This window comes from Lagopus muta, chromosome 9, assembly GCF_023343835.1.
Source record: "Lagopus muta isolate bLagMut1 chromosome 9, bLagMut1 primary, whole genome shotgun sequence".
NCBI lineage: Eukaryota > Metazoa > Chordata > Aves > Galliformes > Phasianidae > Lagopus > Lagopus muta.
This window is the reverse complement of record NC_064441.1, coordinates 4,243,020-4,265,195: the sequence shown is the minus strand read 5'-3', so window position 1 is coordinate 4,265,195 and position 22,176 is coordinate 4,243,020. Positions and strand designations below refer to the sequence as shown.

Here is a 22,176-nt window from a genome sequence, read left to right as displayed (position 1 = left end):
TGGCTGATCACCCAGCAAAGCACCTTTCCTCATGACCAGCATAGTGAGGGTGCATGCATTAACACATACAAAAAACACACTGGATTAAAAAGCACTGCCCTGATGAGAGAATATTGACTGCAATTTGTTTTGCAAGCACTTAGCAAAAGAAGAACTAAAAGAAATGGGGAAATGCCCAGCAAAATAACATTAAAGTTGAGTCCTTGGCAGCCTCAAAATGTGCCCCTTTAACATATTCAGGGCACAGGCAAATTGCAGACCCTGAATCTGAAGTAAAAAACGGAGTTATGATTTGGTCAACATGTGAAAAGCACAGCAATGAGTCTGCACTTCTCATCTCTCCTCCCAGCCATGGTACGTAGTTCTATAATGGGATGGAAAGTATCACAGTAACAGAGGGCTGGCAAAGTCCTGGCTGCAGCAAACATGAACAAGTTCAAACGCAGCAGCCACAGATGCAGAAATGAAGGAAAAAAGGCTTCTTACCTTTGGAAGGGCTCAGGTATGCAGGGATCTCCAGTGAGATTCCCTTACCTCCACTGCCAACCCTTAAATGAGGGCTGGGAAGGGCTGCATCCTGGCTCCACCCCTTCCCATCACTCCGGTACATTGCATGCACCTGAGCTCCCTGTGTTGGCCCCAGCCTTCCCACCAGGTGCTCCATCACTGCTTCAGGCTGTGACTCAGCATTTCCACTACAGCATGATGTGCAAAACCACAGAGCAAAGATACACACCATCACTGCCAGCAGGAAACTGCCCCTGTGGTCCCCAGACTTGCATGCCTTATAGCTCATCTTACTCTAAAAGCCTACAGAAAGAGAAATATAAAGCAGTCAACACACATCAGATCCTGCCAGAGCACACAGAGCATCTTTGACATGGCCTTATCACCTCCATCCTGTTGGTTCAAGCTCTGAGCATGACCTGTTCCACAAGCAGTGGGAAACATATTGCAGCTGAGATGGAAATGGATTGTTCTTCTCTTTTTCGGCTACCCTGAGATATGAATTGGGAATTCATTAGCTGTGAACTGCTGAAAAATAACATTGCTCTTAAAATATTCAGTAGCCTCCTGGCTCCAAAGGACCTTGGTTAACTGCAGACAGAGCAGAGGGGTTTTTCATCATTTAAAGTATCCTGGAAAGACTCGTTAGAAATTACTTACTGTTTCTTTCAGATGTTTTTTATTTCCATTTGCAGACTCTTCTTGCTCATGGAAGAGCTAAGATGCAAAACCATTAACAAGCCCTGGAGAAGGTGAAAGGATTTCTTTCTGCTGGTGTGAGAGGGGCAGGGCGAATGGTGGGGCTCCAGGAGGGGGGTAGGGCTGCAGCAGGGCCCTCCCTGGCTGTCTGTTGGCCTCAGCCTTATGGAGCAGGTCATGGGCCCAGGTTCCAACCACAGCTCTCCACCTCTGCTCTTTGAAGTACAATTTATTTTCAAGGGGTTTGAACAACAAGTTGGAAGAGTAACATGGTGGCTTCACAGGAATCCAATGGATGAGATGGAATCACTCAGGTTGGAGAAGACCTCTAAGATCCCCAAGCCCAGCCCCAACCCTTACCCCCATGCCCACTGCCCACGTCCTCAGTGCCACATCCCCACAGCTCTGGAAAACCCCTGGGGATGGTGGTTCCACCCCTCCCTGGATAGCCTGTGCCAATGCCTCACTGCTCTGAGAAGAGATTTCCCCTAGGTGAGATTTCCCCAAACTGAACCTTCCTTGATAGAAACAATGCGCCATCAGAATCAACTACCTGCAGAAAAGTTTCAAATTAATCCAAAATCAATTTGCTTTTTTTTTTTTTAAGGGATTTTTTTTTTTCCCAGCTCTTTTCAAAATGAAAGTACTGGAACAAGATTAAAATTAATGTCATAATGAGTGTCTGCATGGTACCTTCATGTCAGTCTTCTGAAAATAGTTAGTAAATCCCTGCTTGGAGAGCTTATCACAAGGAATGGGAGGTCCTAAAGGAAAAGCTGGCAGCAGGAAGCAATCAAACCTGCAGTTTTTTGTTTAACTGATGTTTTCCTGTGAAAAATATCCTTTGAAAGAAGAAAAGCAGTCCTTGCTGCACAGCCATCCCTCCCATCGCAGGGCACCAGGGCTGAGCACAGCATGGTGTTGCCATCCTCCCAAGGTATATCATGCACATCCATGCTGAGAGCAAAGTAGCAAAAAGGTGACATATTTTACATGAAAACCACCTCCTTCATATACCTCTGCAGCCAGCAGCCATGGCAGATGCTGCAATATCCCAGTGCAGGCAGCAAAAGAAAAGGCTCAGCAGCAACATTGTCTCTGCAGATGCCGCCCACTGGCTCTGCCAAAGGGGAACGATCAATTTCACAGCATCGCTGCCAGATCTGCAGCCACAGCCGGCAGATCAGGAAAAAGACTTACTGCTGACTCTGTGCAAGCTTGGAAAGATTCATAGTAATTATGTTTTCTTAAGAAAATAGTTGGATTAATCCTTCTGCTGGGGTTGCACTTAGTTTCCAGTCAACTGGTGTTTTGGAATCATGTCAAAAGCAAATCAGGCTGCCTGGCACCATTCCCCCAAACAATTCATGGCCGTGTTTCTCAAGCACTCCGTTAGGTTTTCAGAAGAAAACAGATCTGATTTCAGACACGCTCAGAGGGTGCTGCAGGGTGCTGGCAAAAATGAGGCTGCTGTCATGGTGCCTCAAAGAAAAGCAGCAGATTTTGCACAGACCTAGACTGCTGGAGATGGATGCCAACCACACGCTTTCCTGGGTTGTAGTTGTATCATTTTTTGCAATGATCCCTTTATAGCTCCAAATTTGAAGTGGTAATTCCAAGGAAGAGAACAGGCGAACCTAAAAATGGATGGAATTTCATGAGAAAGTTCCTCAGCACAGCAGTGCTGCTGATGCCAACACAGCACTGCTCTGAGTCTCTGCAAGAGATGTGCAAGCACCAAAGTTTGCAACAGGCTGGAGGCAAAGCTCACAGCACAGCTAAGGCAGGGCTAAGGGGGTTGGTGGGAGAGCTGAGGACAGCTCTTAACTATCATCATTGAATTACCTCCTGTGAAAGGCTCTGCAGAATTAGCTTTCATGAAAATCACTCCAGCTTCCATACTACAGTTTAGTGTAAATTAATTTAATCACTGAGAATTAAGCAGAAACTCACGCTCATCAGCAATGCAGAAGGCTCTTCCTTATAACAGTTATGCAAATGATGTATGTGCCAACTAATGGGTTGCTGTGGATATACCAACACAAACCCACCATTAGAAAGCAGTTAACTTGTGTAAACTTCTCTCCTTGGCTTTACAAACACTCACACTTAGCAGGGGAGATGATGATCGAGTTAGAACCAGTGGTTGTCACCTTCCTGCAGTGGTGGCCCACCCACAAAGCAGAGAGAGCCTGGGGTGGGATGTCAGGATCCAGGCTAGGTCTTCATATATATAATTAGTCATTCTATTGCCTCAAATAAGAGTACAAGCATGGAAAAATAGTTTCAGAATAAAAATAAATGAATTTGACTGGGAGGGATGAGGCTGAGATGAGGAGGTAACTTTGTCAGGACAACTTCCTCTTAAAGCTCAGCCTTTTTGTCTATCCTCTCAGCCTGTAGTTTCCTTCTTTAATCTCTTCTTTAAGGTATTCTTGAGGCACTCACCCAATATCCAGCTTGGCCATTTTCTCTGAAACCCCCTTGATGCCTCATGCTCAGCCCACTGTGACTGAAGACTTTTCCCATGCACTCGCAGGCGTAGCCTTTCCCAAAAGTGTGGTAATGATCACGAAGACAGAGAAGAGAAACTCCACAGGGAGACTGGAGAAGGATGGCTCTTTCAGCTGAAAGTCTAGAGGGTTGAAAGAAGTTATTACTGCTGTTTATAAGTGTATAAGGAGTCACAGCAGGAAAAGAAAATAATTAAGCTAAGAAGAACTAATGGGAATGAGCTGGCCATAAATAATTTACAATGGAAATGAGGAGAAGCTTCACACCATTAGAGGAGATCTCCATGAAAACCTCCGTTCTCACCTCCAATTAGTCTTAAGTATCATAAGGAGTATCACATTTCCAAGTCAAGACCTGAATGCCTCCTCCCCACCACAAAGAGAGCCAGAGGAGGAGACAGCACCTCCCAACCTCAGCCCCATTCATAGTGGCAGGGTATCACCACAGCACCAGGGACGCTTGGTGGGGTAGCCACCTTAGGACGGGAGCCATCTGGAGATTGCTGGTGGTTCTGAAGGTTCAAAGATGTCAAAATGCACACACTTGGGTTGCTTTTTCTAGCACAAACTTGAGGATCAAAGCCAGTTTGTGCAATGAGTGCACAAGCATTGCCCAACACCAGAGCACCAACACAGGTCATGGGGCAGAAATGGCCAACATCCACAGCTTCTCTTATCTTATGACTTTGTTGTTACTAACATTGAGCATCTTCAGACATTTTGAAGGATGATCCGAGAGCAAATTACAGGATCAAAGTTAACTCAATAAAATTGAGTTCTTAAACATTATGAAAATTAATGTCTCCTTGAAGCCTTAGTGGCACAGTGCTGTGGCCTTCATCCAAAGCTGGGGTCAGGGCAGGGGGAAGACCAGGGTGGTCAGCTGCAGTCTGACTCCAATTCAAATGCCAAAAATGAAAGAGGGTTCTTAATTCCCAACAGTTTTCTGCTATTATCTCACTCTTTCCATCTTGAAAACAGCCAGTTCAGGAGATGTGCAATCTACCATCTTAGAAAGTGAGTGATAAGCATCCATAGCAGTGGGAAAGTGGATAGAAAAGAGTATTTAGAGTGGAGGGATGCAGATGGATGGAAATTTGTGCCCAGGGATTTAATATCCTGTAGTAGGAGATGCACAGAAGGTAACTGCTTTTCAACAGTGCCAAAATAAGTCATCAGAAGAGTTCATAGCCATCAGGGATGCAGAAAACACTGCATCTGAACACATCAGGTTCAGATGGAATCAAAGCTAGTTAGAAGAGTTCACATGCCCCAGGGCCAAGGAGGGACATGGAAGCACAGCAGCAGGGCCAGGTGCCCTCACACAAAGGGACAAGCACCACTGCCAGCTTAGCCACTGCACCTTCCATCCACGGGGACAGGCCTTGCCCTGCTCTTTGCCCCTCTTGCACAAATCAGAGCCATTCCAGACAAAGCCAACATGCCCAGGAGGGACTCTTCCACCCATGAGATAACACAGACAGAGCCTCTGTTTTGTTGAGAAATCTGCTGATGGGAGGGAGGGTCAGGCTGGTGGGAGACACTGCTTGTGACCTTCCCATGTTGCTCATTGCTGGATGTGTGCAGGTCAGGGGCTGCGTGGGATTTATCAGGGATGAGGCTTCAAGGACAGCACAGAGAGAAAAGAGCCAAGCACAATCACATCACAGGGCAATTCATTAGCTGCAGAGCTGATAGCCAAGCCTGGGGGTTGCAAGTAGATGCCAGGGATAAATGCCAGGAGACAGAGAGTTTCAATTTGACTTGCACAACTTGAGCAGCTTCTCAGCTCGGACTGTGCACAGAACCCTTAGGTTGTTTCTGACTGCTCTCTATGCAAGCCAGCTGCATTGCCCAGGTGTTACAGAGGGTGACTCAAGGCAGGCATATGGGGAGCACCTTGATAGGAGTCAAGGAGTGTCTTAGGTAAATCCTCCTGATCAGCTCTGCACTTGCTACAACTTTTAGTCATAGCTAGATTTTACAATTCTCAACAGTATTGCCAGCTTTCCAGAATAAGGAAAATCTGTGTAACCAAAGGGCAAATATATTTGTACAAACCTAAGGGTGGACACGTTCGTGCAAATTATGCTGGAGAATTGCATAAGAAGAGGATGTCATCTAAGCCAAAAAGAGAAGTAGGAGATGTCTCTGAATGCAAGCATTTATATCATCAAAGTGTGCTTCTAGTCAGATCATTAACTGCAAAAAGCCACTCCAATGAAATCTGATATTCAGAGGTACCTCAGGCCCTCTCATGCCAGAGTACTCTTTCAGTCCTACATCCATCTCTGCTGCATCAGCCTACATGGCAACTGTTTCTTCAATGTGAAAACAAGGCACAGAGCTGATAAATAACAGCTGGAACCTCCAAGCAGAATCAGGCACTCCTTTCCCATTGATAATCATGAATAGCTGTCATCTTGAGAGAGCAGAGCAGTGGAAAAACACTGAAATAAAGCTGTTTCCCCTTCATCCTTTAAAAAGTTGGATGTACTTGCATGCCTGCAAGGGTTCAGCCTGAAGGTAACTAGAGCAGGAGATACATGTGTGCAGTGGCCATCAACCTCTACAGCCAGGGCACCTTGGGAGACTGCATCTCTGCATAAAAATATTACTGCCATCTCCCAGTCTGCAGCTTAATGCAATAACTTCTGTGAGCAGAGCACAGGAAGATGCACAGCAGCTAAATGGATTGTACAGGCTGAAACCCAGACACCCAGGCACCAAAATGAAAAACCCAAGCTTCTGTCATGGGCAGCCCCCATGCTTGACCACCACCCAGAGTTTGGATTTGCACTGGTGCTATCAAAACACAGCTGATGGGTTTTGCTTCTGCCTCCAGGCAGCTTCCTCTGCAGAGTTACAAATGTGTTCCTCCTCGGTCTGAGCTCAAATGGGAAATGCAGAGCACCAGTTGTCTGTACCGAAAAGGAAAAGGCATTCAAGATCTTCTCCACACAAATGGAGCTCACTTTGCCAAAGGGAAATTTTAATATTGGCTGTAGAGAGAATTTCATTGAACTTAGCTTTGCAGAGAGCTTCAAAGCAGTCACGTATGGATCAGACACACAAGGAGGGAGGAAACCCAAAATCTGCCAATACCACAAGAGCAAAGTCTGCTGGAGATGAAGGAGAGGGCAGGAAGAGACCCTGCACTCCTTCCCCACATCCCCTGCAGGGCCATGACTCACCTGCAGAGCCATGGATGAGGGCAGCATCAACTCTCTTCTCTTTATTTTGCCCAATAAAGCTGTGCTCCCCAGGAGCTGCAGACAAGTACATCTCTACCACACTCTGTGCTGGCACTCCACTGGCAGCGCTCACCAACTGCTGGTTTTTCCACAGTCCCTTTGTGAGCCTAATTAAAGCTTTCCATCTTTTGGGACAAGCAGTAGAGTCACTAATTAACTACCAGAATTATAGCTAGGAGCCAGTAACTGCTGTGCAGCTACCTCAGTGCTCATTAGCATCACAGGGTGATTTTGGTGGGAAGGAGCAACTGCAGAGCTACAGAGGAGATGGAAAAGATAGCCCATCACTACTGCAAACACTGGCATTCTAGGAGACAAACTTGGTGCCTCCAGGCTGGATATCACAAGAGGGAACACATTACAAACACATACAACAGGATAGTCAAAGCACAGGGTTGCCCAAAGCACCAAGTACTATCTGCTCTTGGCACCACCTCCAAGTGCAGGAGATGGGACAATTCCATTTATTGTGATGCTTTCATCCCTTAAATGGATCTGGTCCCCAGGACTAGAGAGCGCAGGAACTGATAGTCACACAGTGCTGCTGATGAGACTTCTAGGGGAGAGCTATAACCAGGCTGGGCTTTAAGCAAACCATATCCCCTACAGGGCCTTCCTGATGAGAGGGAGCACCAGATAACGAGGCAGGTGGTTGGCATGAGATGCATGCTGTGCAACCAGTGGAAATTACTTAGTGAACCATCCTTAACTCATCAACAGAGCTACCAAGATACTTTCAAGCAGAAAGGATGGCTGCTGAAAAATTCTGAATTCTCTTTTTTCATTCTGGAAGGCCCTGCATAGCCTTCTCTGGGGACCTAAGGCTTTAGGACAGGCTTTTGAAGTAAAAGCAAACCTTTCTGACACGAGGCTCAGCTGAGCACTGTAAACATGCCCTTCAGCTGTTGCTGCAGCTGAAATATGTTGTTTGTGCTTTGCCCACTAAGTGGAGCTGGGGGTTCTCCCATGTTTCCCTCCCATGCACAATGTGGATTTTCCTTCCTGGACAAAGTGGCAGAGCCATTGGGGCAGTCCTAGCTATGGGGTGACAGCTATGGGGACCACAGTTTGGGTGCCGAGGCCATGTGCAGTGGGGAAGTAAAGCGATGTCACTTTCTATGTTTGCCAAAATCACATGAAAGATATCAGTTTGGGGCATTTCCCCTTTCTGAAACAGGGTATTTCAGAGCACAGTCCACCTAGCCCTGTGTGAGAGGAGCAGAGGGCACGGAAATCAACTGGGATACAACCACAGCTTCACAGAACCCATTGTCTTTTCCAGCAATGGAAAGATAATGAGGAAATTGTTTTTAAACTAATGATTCATAGCTAGCCAGGAAGGAGCTATGTGACGAACATGACTTTAATTTCACCTATTAGTGCAGTACCCAAACATGGTTTGCAGTATTTCAGTGCCCAGCAGTCAAACACTCCCAGCTGGTGCCTCTCTATCAGTTTCTTCTGCACAGCTCTCCATCTCAGAAAGGGAATTGGGCAATTACCTGCACGGCCTGGGCAGCAGCTAATAGTCCTCCATGTTGTCTTCCTTCTTGTTGAATGTCTCCCTCATACGAGTCAAGCTTGTAGGACAATACTAACTGCGTATTGGTTGTAATATTGGTTATAACAAACCAGACCTTGCCTTATATTAAAGGTAACTGTTGCATTCACATTCTGTCAGCACATTGATGGCATTGGTTGAAATAACCATCCTTTCTCCATAATGGTCTTGATCAACACTCAGCGCTGCAGTGGTGCCTCCAAGGAAAGCTGGGTCCAGGCAAAACCCATCCTCAAGTGTGACAGATACCTGCCATATGCTGTGTGCTTGCATAAACTGAAATGAAAAGCATCCTTCCAGGCAGTTCCTTTTAATCTACAGAAGAGAAAAGGGAAAAAGGTTTCATAGAAAGGAGTATTTGCTGATATATTGAAACATATTGTCATTATAGCTTTATTGCCAGTTATCACAGGGCTCTTATCAGCACATCCGCTCAGTAAATGAATAAACCCTTCCACAAAGCAGCTCTGAACCACACGCCGAACCGCGGGCAGGGAAGCCTGTGTGTCCCCTGGGCAGCAGCACGGCCACCCCTGGGCTCTGCTCTGCTCAGTGCCACCAACACCCAGAGAAATGATTTCTCAGATCTGCTGTAACACTGCAACAGACAAAGCTGTCCGTGGTTTTGTGACATTCCAGACAAAGAGTCAAGGCTGTATAGGGCTGCAAAACACCCGAGCTGCCCAGCTCAGCCCAGGCTGGAGCTGCTGTCCCACTGGTCACTTTATGTCTATTGATTGCTCCAAACATAATGCCTCCTATTTATTTCCTTGGAAATGACAACAGATACAAAAGAGCACAATAGCACTGTTTGATAGAGCAAATTCTCAGCTACAAAACACTGTTTTTCAACACAGTCACCACCATTACCTGTACATTTTCACCAGCAGAGGTGAGCACTGCTACCATTACCACTGCCGAAACACTCCACTCATTGCCCCACTGTGCTCACATCCACCATTTGGTCTCCATCAGTGTTCAGGGAAACATCTCTGCGTATTTTTGGTAAATATCTGCTCCAAACACTGTGCAGTTGGAGGGGGCCTACCTAGATAGATCCGTGCCTTACACACACATGTACATACAAAGATGCAACACTGGGCTGAGCTCCCACTGTGAGGTCTGGGCTGTGCCAAGTGGCTCAGCCATCCCATCACCGCTTCCCTTGCTGGCAGTGTGCAGGCTGGAGTCACCTCTCCTGGCAGATACAGTTTCCATAGCAACGTCACTTTTACCACATGAGAGGATTCACCCGATTAAAACAGCCGCCTTCAGGTAATTAAAATACATGAAATTTCTTTGTTATTTACATTTCTGCCAGCGAGGAACCACAATACTCGATTCAAACCAGGATGCTGAGGGTCTTTGAGACTGAACAAACAAGAAAGAAAGCTGTCACTGTTTGTCCAGCACAAAGTGGGGACTTGTCCCTGTGCACAAAAACCTCCCAGTGCAGAGCATGCGAGGCAGAGCAGGGCAAGCTGTGCAACCTGGGATTTGCATTCAGGGCCGGTGCCAGAGGGCTGGCGTGAATGGCCTGGTTTATTTTCTAGAGAGGCAGCCTTCAAGAGAAGACATAATGTACTGGGTGAGTAAGGGCTGCAGCCTGGTCCCGGTCAGAGTTGTAGGATCACAGAGGGGAGTGGGGCTGGGAGCACAGGGCATGGACTGCAGAAGGCTGTGACCTGGCCAGGCGAGCAGGGAGCTGTGGCTTCTTCTCAGCTAGGTGGTGGCTTTGCCATTTCATCAGCTGCTATCAGACAGGCATCAGTACGTAGGGTGTAAGATGATGGCCTTTAAGTAGCACCGCGGGAGGTTCTGGTTAGATATAAGGGAAGATTTCTTCCTGGGAAGAGTGGTCAGGCATTGGCACAGGCTGCCCAGCAAGTGGTGGAGTCACTGCCCCCGGAGGTGTTCAAAGACCATGGGGATGTGGCACTGAGTAATAGTGGACATGGTGGGATGGGTTTGAGTTGCACTTGGGGATCTTAGACACTTTCTCTAACCTTAATAATCCTGTAATCCCAATTCTATGATCTCATTTCTATGATCTCAACGCCACAGCGCTTCTGTCTGGTTTGCAATAGACTGAAGATGCTCTTCTCAAATTAAACACGTTCTTACTTGTCATTCAGAATCCTTGTTTCTAATTAACATCAATTTGAGTGGCTGCTAGGGGAAGTGTTCTTGTTTGGAAATACTGGGAATGTTCACTCCAGTGTTGTTCTTAGGCGTTGGCCTTATTGCACTGCTTCTTTTCTCCTCCACAGTTAGAGACAGAGGGAGAGAGGACTTTATTTGTACTGACTACAAGACAAATTCTTCATCCCTACTTCAAGACACGGTGTCCCAGCAGTAATTATAACATTTATTGTCTGAATTCTGGCAATCCCCAACTCCTCCCATGGGGGATAAAGCAAAGACCCATGAGGGATAAAGCAAAAAAGCATTTAAATGCAGATAAGACAGTCCTTACTCTTTTCTCTGAGCTTCCTAGCAGTCATCCATGGAGATGAGCAGAGCAGTCCACCCTCTTAGAACTCAACCCATGAAGACCCACTGTAGGGTCACACTGCAAACTTATTCATCAGTCTTCATTACTGGGAGCCTTTCTCTAAAATTCCCAAGGAGATAAGATCTATCAGTTGGCATTAAATACTGTGGGCAGATAGGTATGACGTGGAGCAGTAATTAAAACCTGAAGGCACAGGTCAGACAGGGCTGGCAACATGCAACTAGAAGCTTGCCAGTCCCTGGAAGCCCAGCTCAGCCCCTGGAAAAATAACTTACTGCTGCTCAGGTATTTCTATTGCAAATAGCCAATGAGGTCCATATGTGACATCACTGTGGCCTTGTGGGGTTCTCTGTGTTGTCTTGGCGCATCTTTAAAGAGATGCATTTGTTTTTAGGAAGATGAAATGGAAATAAATTTTAATGAAAAATGAGGACAGAAGTGATTACACAGAAGGAAAGTAAACCAAGCATGCTATGCCTGGCAGGTATCCCCCACCCTTTGAAAGAGCTGGTTATCTGTTGATGAAAAGAAAACAAAGAACTGGAAGACAAGACAGTAACCATTAAACAAAGCTATAACCGCAGCCAACACCCTTGTCTCATCTAACAAACATGTTGATTTTAGGTTATTTGGAGCAGGTTTAGATGCTACCATGGAGCTTTAATGATGCTGAGACTACAAAATAGGCAGTGGGCTACTCATTTGCTCCTTGCAAGGGCTTTGGATTTGCACCAACTTCTATTCTCCTTAAGTCAGTTTGCCTGTTCCTCACTGTAGCCTGAGCTGTGGGTTAAACCTAGTGCCAAAACAAATGATGTGGATGGAAGATGTCAGCTCAGACGTCCACCTGAACACAGCTTTGAACTCACAAAACATTCCAAATTGAAAAGAAAGGAATAGGATATACTTTGTGTTTGGAGGAGGACGAGGATGCCAGGAAATGTGTGCAACCTACCACAGGACTCTGATCAGACCCTGCTTACACCCTGCAAGCTTCTTCCATAACACATTAACCTACCTAACAGCTCAACCTTGCCGATCTTTACAATGTTAACCTTACCTGCCTGGAATACTCAGATTAAAACAGCAAACCACTAATTTTCTAGACATTACATTTTAGTATAAAATTGCAAACCCCATTGTGAAAACTACCCGTTCCCTACAATAGCTGATCAGCAGGCACTAATGCTGTTGGCACACGTTCTTCCCAGACTACACCTCATCATCCCGTGCTGAGTTACAACACATCCACCAAAGCAGGAATTAACAGACCTGTTGCAGGTTATAAGTATGCTCAGCTGGCAACTTGCTGAGAACAGTGGAAATGAAACTTACAATTATCTGAGTGTTTGGAAGAGGTCAGCCCTGTAGTTCGTGGTCCTCCAGCAGCACATTGGTGGCGGTTGACAGTTGGACTTCAATACAACTTTTCCCAGGTGTTGTTCTCAGCCATGTTCCTCTGTGTCTCTCGGCCAAGGGACAGACATAGGATGGCTTCTCACTAGAACACAATGAGACATGGCTGCCTGTATGTTCCCATCTACTTTGAGGCCCCTTTGTCGGTAGCACATCCCAAAGTCCCATCATCTCACCTGGCCCAGGCAGCTGTCCTGCGCTAACAGGAACTCCCCAAATGCCCACAGAGATATCTTGGATGAAACATGACTCACAGAGTGATTCAGGCAGCCAGCACTAGTGCCTAGTGACTCAGTTTTGATTCATTATTCTGGTCAGACCCTATCTGCTAGAAGTTAATGTGAAGGTCATTTTGAATGAAATGCAGCATGCGTCGTTCTTGTGATGCTTACCATCTCTGACACTTCCCTACAACTCCGCTGCTTCTCTGAAAATGCAATGACGACACACAGCTTCTCTGAAGCAAAGATGGACTCATTGATCCATACAGAATAAAACAGAGTGGGTTCTTACACATTGCCTTAGCAGCTCTCTAAACACCACACACAGCTGGATGGATTGGAAGTATCTTAAAATCTCTCTCTTTTTTTTGTTTTTAAACTAAATTTGAACTAAATCAGTCAGTGCCCCAACTCTGGAAGAAGCTCCTATCTATACACGGTTCAGGTGGGTTTTTGCTGAGACACAGCTAATTTTATGCTTCATCAGAAAGACCACATTTCACTCCCAATTATAATTTTAATCCTGTTCCTAATTTGCATACATTAACGCTCAAAAGTGATTAGAGTTGCACAACACGAAATAATCAAGTTTAAGCACTGTACATAATGCTCAGCAGTTTCTGCCCAAGGCAGAACATACCATCTACAAGCTTGTTAGCAGGGTTGCCCTTTTGCCACTATCTGTGGCTTTTCTGTTGGCAAAAGTATTTCCTTTATTCCCATGGTATTTGCCCAGTGTATCCTCTGGAAGACCACAAGGAAGAGGACAACAACAAAGGCTGCCTCTGTAGCCCTTCATACACAGCTCAGAATCTGTAGGAGGTTTGCAGGGCACGTTTTTTGCTCTGCTTTTTGACTAATTTACTTTGGATCGAATCCAGAAGTTTTCACTGAGGCAGAGATTCGCTGCCATTAAATGATCAGATCTTGAAAGAATCCCCAGTTCCCAGTAAGCAGACTGTCAATTCAATTAGGCTGCCTCTCTGCTAATAAATTAAATATGCTTGGGACTGTCCTTCAGATAGCAGCCAGCTGGCATCGGATGACCCATGACCATAACCATTAGCTCTCAACCTGTAAAACAAAGGCTATGTGCACATTGCCCACAGGCAGGGTCTCTGACCCCAGTGGATATACCAATGGCACAGGCCAAAAGCGTCTCATGGGTGGCTCCCAGAACAGAAGCAGCACTGGGGACTCACCTCCTTCTTGGGCAGTGTGATTCCAGGCTCCGGAGTTTGTAGGTAGGACCCAGCTCCCACCTGGGCAACATGTTTGTGGCTGTGCACGGCCCTTAATCAGGGAAACATTGCAGCCAAATGTGAAAAGTGAGCCAAGGCTTCTAAGTTCACCATCATTTTACAATCTTTGGGAAGTCTGAATTTGCAAAATTTTCCACTTATGATTCTTTCTTGATGCGTTACTCTTGTAAGATCCACCACATTACTGCATTACCTGTGAGAGATTAAGCAAAGAAAGAGGGAGAAGAAGCTCTGACGGAGTAGGACAGATGGGCAGTGACCATTGATGTGAAATGCATGCAGCTGGCTCGATGCACTCAGTATTGAGCTGATTGCTGCGCGGAGCAGCAGTGAGGGATCTTGGGGCTTTGCTGCATCTGAGCTGCAGAGGAGCTCTGCCTTTTCCTCAGCTCTTGGCAAAAAGTGACCAATGCTGTATCAAGTTCCTGTGTTCTTCAATAATGCAGTGGGGATTTGTGCTTCAGCCTGGTACAGGGAGAACCTGTACTGAAGGGATGAGAAGGACAGCCAGAGCCAGCAGATCTGTTCCCCATCCCATACTCTCACGCCACCCTCAGACTAAGGAAATCCATTTAAAACCTTGTTGTCTTCCTCCTCCCTTTGTAAGATGGGACAGGCACGTTTATGTACCTATATCAGCATTCAGAAGATGAACACAACATGAGGTGTTTGGCTGTGACAGACAAGGGAGTAACAACAGCAGCAGCCAGAGCAACTCCAGTTGCCACTCTCCTGCCCAGCAGCAATATACCCCTGACTGGTCCCATTTTACTAATTTAATTATATAAACATGCTCCTTGCCACTAACTGTTTGCCAAATAACTGAGCTTTTTTTTGCCAGCTCCTTCTTGCTTTTTTCTGACCTCTTTTCTCCTTTCAGGGAGAGGAATCCATGGTGGATAAAAGCACAGCAGATTTACCAGATAATCGAAATCATCACAGGATGCAGTGTTATGTGATCTAGACTTTGCTTTGAAAGCATCAAAGATATGCATACTTATAGCATTAGTTTAAAAAATATACATATCCCACAGTGGACTGGGTTTTTATTGTACAATGTGAGCCAACCCCTGCTCACGGTGGGTGCTGGGCTGACACCAAGGGGCTCTAACCTGGCAGCAGTGATACAGTTTTTCTCCTGCAGCCACAAATGGGTCACAGCTCTGCTCTAGGAAGATCCCTGTTATGCAGAAAAGGACAGTGAGAGTTGTCGGCTGTCTGTCAAGCTCCTGGATGGCAACAGAAGTGCAAGTTGGAGCTATTTCTTCAGGTGGATTTGATGATGGCAGTATCTGCCTGCAGATCACTTCCCCGAGCACATTTCATGCAGACCACAAAAGGGAGCATTCGCTTACAAAGCAATTGTTTCAAAGCCAGATCTTGAGTTTTTAATTTATTGAGTATTTGTTCCCGTTGACTGAAACTTCAGCAGTCTTCTTCTGCCAGAGCTAATATTTTAAACTGTGTACTTTAACATCATTTGCATAACTTTTCCAAAACATGTTATTGCTGCTCGTGTCCTCCTGTTTTACATCCTGCCTAATCCCAAGGTCAAGGAACTCAATAGGAGCGCCTTGATTGTTCTGGGCTTTGGACAAGAATCTACAGACCCAGCACGAGAGATCTGCCAGCAATACAACGCATTGGCCGTGGGCTGTCGCTGGTCTCCTGCATAGACTGGACACTTGACAGCAGGACTGCTCTTTTGTTTGTTTTTACTCGCTCCGTGCCATGAGTTTTAAACTTTTAATCTTGCTCAAAAAGCCAACAACTATGCTTACAGTGTTTTCCTGTGAAGTTTTTAATGGCTGGTGCAGAGCCTTTGGTCAAAACTCGAGTAACAGCTAAAATGTTTTCTGTTTCCCAATCTACCTTTTCCATAGGAATAAAGATGTTATGGAGAAGGTATCTACTAGCATAGCAGCCTTTCTGCTCAAAAAGCACCAGGAAATGACTTTCAGCACTGTCAGCATGAAAGAGGTGGCTTTTGGTGAGTGCCTACTGCTTGTTCAACCCAATAGTGTATGTTTATCGGGAGGCCAAAATGGCTTATTTTGCTTACAGACTCATTAAGTGTACAGCATTCGTATTCAGCAGTCCTGCTCCATCCTTGTACTTGTTACATGCCCACATCTCTTGGGATTTAGTTCAGCATGAGCACAAGACTGAGACCATTCCCCATCAGGAGCCAAAGTTCTCCTATTGGACAACCACCTGGTGAGTAGTCTGCTTCTATGTTAGCATAAAACAACTGGTTCTCATTGCTGATTCATGGGCAATGCATTCAAGCCTTCTGAGTCTTCATCCATCTCCTGTACAGTGAGTTGAGTCCAAAGGAATACGAAACAATTGGTAGATGTCTTTTGTTTGATAGGATCTCTGTAGAAGCAGGGTAGAAAAATGTCTCCAGGAGACAACTATGGACACTTCTTTCCTTGATATCTAGGACAAGAAAAATAAGTATCATCTCCTACATAAGTGCTGATCAGGGCAATTCCTGTTTCACTGGTTTTCAGTGACTGAAAAATGTCACTTCAGAACTCCTGGGCTACATGCTGGTGTGCAGGAGGTTTGTGGAAACACTCTGAGCCCCTGCTGCAGAAAGCTGACAAAGGTTGTGTTAACAGAGAACCATTTTCCCAAGCCTTCTAATTAAGAAAGAACTTCTTTCTTAAAATTCTCTCAATCACAGCTGACTTGATACTCTGTACCTCTCTGATCAGTTGCCCCACATCCACAGTGCACAGCCAGTGCCAGGGGTGGGATCGCTGTAGGAAGCCATGGACCTTCAGCACACACCTTCAGATCCTGCCAGCTGAGCCTCTGCCTTCGCCTTCTGTGACTCATCCTCCTCCAAACTGCACAAAGAGCCCTGGAACTGCATGGCTGAGTCATACCTGCTCTGGGGGTGGCTCTCATGGCCCCTGCCTGCACTAGGTGGAGGCAAGGAACCTCGAGCTCTAAAAATAATGAGAGGATGGAGGAAAGGAGAACAAGAGCCCCTCGCAGCCTCCTCGTGTAATAGCATGTTGATGTGTTTCTGCAGGGCCAGGGGCAAGTGGAGGTGGAATGCATGGGATGGACGAGGTGACCAGGGCTGCAATTACAGGGGATTAAAATGCACAGGCCTTCTGTTATATTTTAACAGGAAATTACAGAGTCGGTGGGAAGCAAAGTCAGAGAAGGGCAACAATAAAGCAGAAAAAACACAAACCCATCTCTGGTCAACGTCTGTGCATATCCTGTGATGGTTTTGGCATTGTGGCACCCACTGACGGATACCCAGCACTCCTCCCCACTGAAGAAGATACAACTAGAAATGCCCTTAGGGATGGGGGCACAGCCCTGATGTTCTGTACCAGATTTGGGCACACACCTCCTTCCCCACCATGGGCATCCCCACATGCAGGTGATGGCAAAATCCATGGCCTCTGCTGCCCTTCTCACCCATCCCTTGCTGCCTGCCTTCGGACCATCACTCACCATAAGGAAGAACATCTCTAACTGCACTGTGTGAAAGCACACTTCTGTTGAAGCACCCATTTGTTGTCCTCATACAGAGCTGGGTAGCTGTGCCAGTTGGTGTCACTCCACTTCTGCCTTTTTCCAAATGTCCCCCTTGCAAGCATGCAATCTGCTGCCAGCAGGAAACAATGTCTTGTAAATCATATGAAGCCCTGAAAAAAATGGAGAGTTGGTTTAGATAAGAGCTACAAATGGGGACTTGGGAGAGTGGGCAGGGGCGGCAAGTTGCTATCTTCAAGTTGAATGCCTGTGTTTCCAAGCAGGACTGAGCAATTCATCAGAAAACTGGGTTTGCTCAGATGCAGCTTTCATGTTCAATTTATTCTGAGAAATTTAGTTTCATTTGGGGAGTTGCAAATGAATTGCTACTTGCTCTGCGTCAACACAGCACTGGAGTTTCTTGCTTACAGAACAAAAAGGAGAACACACGTGTTGTCAAGCCAACGGCAGTGACCTGGTACCAGCCTGTGCTCAGCACCAGCTGTGCTGCAGCGTAATGCACCTCAGAGCCATGCCTGCAGGAAAGGGGACATTCCCTGAAAAACAGAACCACTCTCTGCAGGAAGTAGAGAGATGGGACACCCAGCATCCTCCCCTGAGGGTCTGTTCTGGTGCAGGCTGGGATAGGCACTGCACTGCGTGCCATCCAGCAGCAAAATTTCATTATGCATCACTCTCCCTGCTCCTTAACTGTGTAATAAAAACACTCCAAGAAATCCAGTAGTGCTAAAATTAGCAGCCCAGCCTGCCTTCAGATCCTGAACTCCAAATAAACACGTATCAGCACAATAAACTCAGTAATGGACAACTCATTTTAATTTCTCCCTACTTCACAGGTCTGCTCCGAAAACAGCATTGCTTTTAACCCCTCCAGCTGGCACTGCACCACTTTTCCCTGTATGATCCCATTCTCCCAGCACGTGCCATTCCTCAGTGTCCTCAAGCTGGCTGGGCAGTAGTGTCCTTGTCCCCAGGGAGGGCTCAGGGACATTCATTCACCCTCCTCACCTTCCCCTCCAGCAGCCAGAGGCTCTGCAGGTCTTTGAGATACAGCTCAAAGATTACATTGGCTGCGTGCCACATCAAGAGGTGAAGGTGGATGTGGAAATAAGTATGAGGGCAACCAGATATGGTGAATCCAGGATGTCAGTGCAAGCTGTGGCACAGGGCACTGAGTCACAGAATCATAGAACCACAGAATCGTGAAGGTTGGAAAAGTCCACTAAGATCACTTAGTCCAACCGTCAGTACACCATGAGGACCTTTGCAGATGTCCAACCCATGGGTGAGGAAGGGGTGGAGGAGAGAACCAGCCAGGAGGAAAGGGGTTGAACCACCTTCTTCAGGGGCCTTGTTTACCTTTGTTCTTGTAAACCAAAAAGGCAAACACACGTCAGAAATTGCCTATTACAAGAGTATGTTTGGACAGAAGCGATGCTGCTTTATGTGATAATGTTTTATGTGGACAGTGAGGACATTGTCCTCCCTTCCTCCCAGAATGATGAATCCAGCTTGTCTAATTGAGGCGTTCATTTCTCTCTTACTGACTGGACACATTAAGAAATTACTCAATCACTACTCCTGGTTTTTAATTGAAATGTACTTTTGCTGTCCTCAAAAGCAGGGCACAGCAAAACGCTTCCTTTTCCCACACTGAGTACAGAGGAGACAGCACCAGCCCATCTTTAACACTCACTTCCAGCTCTGTTCAGCACTGGTTTCAGGAGACCAAAAACATCAGCTCACATTAGGTAAACCTCTTCATAAAAGCCATTAACTCCTCTGCCGAAAAGCCCAGTGGATTTTTCCAGGCAATGTAATTTCTAAAAGACAGTGTTTAGAAGTCTGCAAAGGGCCAGAAAAATAGCAATAAAAAGAGATACAGAGTGGGTCAATGTGAAGAGCATTTCATTTGTACACTGCCCAGATGATCTCGAGGGCTGCGCCATGCCTATAATTGGGTGACCTCAAAAAGCATTCCCAAAAATGTGCATTTTTAGCATTAGACCTAACTGAATTAGAAGCAGTGCCATTATCTGCTTTGAACCCTTGATTAACCTTTCTTTCTCTCAACTTCCCAATCCTCTCCCTATGCTGTAAGGGCAGAAGCTTTTTGCATACTAGCTGGCTCATCACTGCTGAGAACACCCAGCCCTAATATCCTCCCCAGCACTGCAGAAGCTTGCTTGAAACCTATTTACTGCCACGATGTGCATATTAATGACTTGTCTTATTTGCCTCGACAAACAGAAAGAGGGCTATATTAAGTGACTAGAAAATACACAAACTAACCTAAAATCCAATCTTGATTTTGCAGAGAAGCCATCTGGTTCATCTTCCCTCTCGTGTGACTTTTGGAGCCTGTTTGGGGTTCTCTCATCACAAGCTCACAGCCGTGCAGCAAAGGAGGGCTGCTAATGGACTCAGTAATTCACACAGCTTTCCCCACTCTGCCTGGTGGTGCAGGGAATGCCAGCACCCAGGTGTGCAGATGAGAGAGGTGCAGGTGTTGGTGAGCTCTCTCCCCCACAGTCAAGAGAGGCGGGTGGCAATGCTTTAATGAATACCCAATTAAAACCTAAAGCTATGCTACCACAAGCTCAGATCTTATCAGCCTCTCCTGAAAGCTTAGCTGGGTCAGGCTCTGTGGGTTCTCAAACAGGAGATTTCAACTGATGTGCTGTGGGTAATTCAATAGGTGCTCTGCTCGGAGCAGCGTTCAGCCAAGGCTGCATTAAGATATTAAATCCACAGCAATGTGAGAGGTGCAGGCTCTGCCCACCGTCCTTCAGCTGAGATACAAAATCAGGATCTGAAGCTGGAACAGACCTGGAATGACCCATCTGACCCAGCTGAGCTTCATCCATTGCAGAACCTGCATTCAGTCTGAAGAAAAATACAATTTAATCAGGGTAATGCGTTCATCCTCAGGGCTGACCCTTCCCAAGCTCTGCCCTTTGCCTCCAGCAGAAAGAAATCTCCAGGGAATAGCAGATCAATGGGAACCCCAATGATAACAAACGATCAGACCCATACAGTCCTCCCTTTCCTGCAGTGTTGCCCATTTCTGAGCTGAGTTCAGCTCTCCTGCTGAACTGTTGGTGCTACCAAGGGTCAGCCTGGGGGTGTTGGTGGGCTCTCATCCCAGACACGCAGCTTTTTGCTGCCCACTTGCCTCACTTGAGCTTTTTATGCTCCTGTGCAAAAGCAGCAGCAGACAATCAACTCTCTCGTTTGCATGCAAAGTGAAAACTGATGAAAATACAAACCTCTCAGCAAATCCCAGTGTGGGCAAAACCCCATCCATCATTGGTAGCAAGATGAATAAACCAAGCTGCCTGTTAAAACTGCAAGGTAACATTCCCTTTTCATTTTCCTTTCCCTCTTCTTACCCCTTTCATTTTCCCTATTTGCAGTTCAAGCAGAAATGGCTCAGACTCTGGGTGAAAATTGACAAGCAAATGCTAAAATACACCAAGGGAGACCATTTGGAGAAGATCCAAATTAATGATTTCTATATCACGCTGTCCTGGCCACATCATTAAACACAAGGTCTATAAACTGTGATGGTTCTGATGAGTCTAAAAATCCGAACAATCAGAAAACTGAGACCAAACCCTGCCATCACCTGCACCACTGGGACAGTGGGAGCTGGCCTTCAGCAATGTCCCACGTTCCACGTGATGGATGGTGTGACCTGAATGCACATGCTGCACTCACCACGCCCAAAGCTTTACCATCAAACCCAAAGAAAGCTGAATGGCACCAAATGCTTCTGTCTGGGTTTGCTGTTGAAAGGCATCTTATGAATAGGAAAAAATAGTGTGTGGTCCTTTAAGCAGCCTGCAGACACTGAACTGTTTAATCCTCTCTCTCCAGCAGCTTTTATCCTGGCCTCCCCCAGGCACATCTGCAGCACGGTCCACCATGAGACACTCTCTGTGCACTCTGCACTGCCCATTCCCAAGGTCTCACTGTGTCCCCACAAGCTCTGATAGTGATTTCCTTCATGCTCTACCCAAACTGAGAATGTGTCTGATGGAGCTGCCACCTGTCTTCTCCATTCAGCCCAGCATGGGGAGTACCGAGCAAGAAAGGCTGGGAGAAGTGAACTGAAACCAAATGGTAAATTTCCCTTCTGGGCAATGGTTTGGCTTTAAATTAAAAGAGGGGGGACTTAGGTTGGATGCTGGGGGGGAATTTTCACTCAGAGGGTGGTGCCCAAGGGCATGGATGGGCCCTGGGCAGCCTGAGCTGGTGAGGCAGCCAGCCCATGGCAGGGGTTGGGGCTGGATGGGCTTTAAGGTCCTTTCTAATACAAACCAGTCAGTGATTGTATGATTCTGAGCATTCCTGAGACCCAAAGGAGGCAGGCTCAGCTTGCATTACAAGCACATTCCCCAATCCAAAGGAATTACACTCTGTGCAGATGAGACATAGCCTGGTTCCAGGCAACATTTTCATCTTCATTTTCCAGCCTTGGACTGCGAGGAACCGTGGAGTTCACTCAGAAACCTGTAACAGAGGCAGTAACTGTAAAGAAGCTGCCAAGTCTCGAGTCAGGGCTTAATTACAGGATGAGCCTTCCTCACTCTGGTGCTCATCATACCACAGGAGAAGATGAGACAGCGAGATTAATCCCTCTTCTTATCCTTCCATACTAATGCCCAAATCTCTTTGACCTCTGCAGGGAACTCCCTGAG

At 46.4% G+C, this 22,176-nt stretch overlaps 2 long non-coding RNA genes across 2 annotated transcripts; both read right to left on the bottom strand.

Moving 5' to 3' along the window:
• Positions 1-1,591: 1,591 nt before the first annotated feature.
• On the bottom strand, positions 1,592-7,209 carry LOC125697552 (uncharacterized). The gene is made up of 3 exons (XR_007378843.1): positions 6,914-7,209; positions 3,655-3,841; positions 1,592-2,843 (listed from the first exon to the last, which is right to left on the bottom strand). It is a non-coding gene; the product is annotated as an uncharacterized LOC125697552 (long non-coding RNA).
• A 7,468-nt stretch (positions 7,210-14,677) lies between these two features.
• LOC125697550 (uncharacterized) lies at positions 14,678-19,988 on the bottom strand. Its single transcript, XR_007378841.1, has 3 exons — positions 19,766-19,988; positions 17,432-17,625; positions 14,678-16,390 (listed from the first exon to the last, which is right to left on the bottom strand). It is a non-coding gene; the product is annotated as an uncharacterized LOC125697550 (long non-coding RNA).
• Between the last annotated feature and the right edge of the window lie 2,188 nt (positions 19,989-22,176).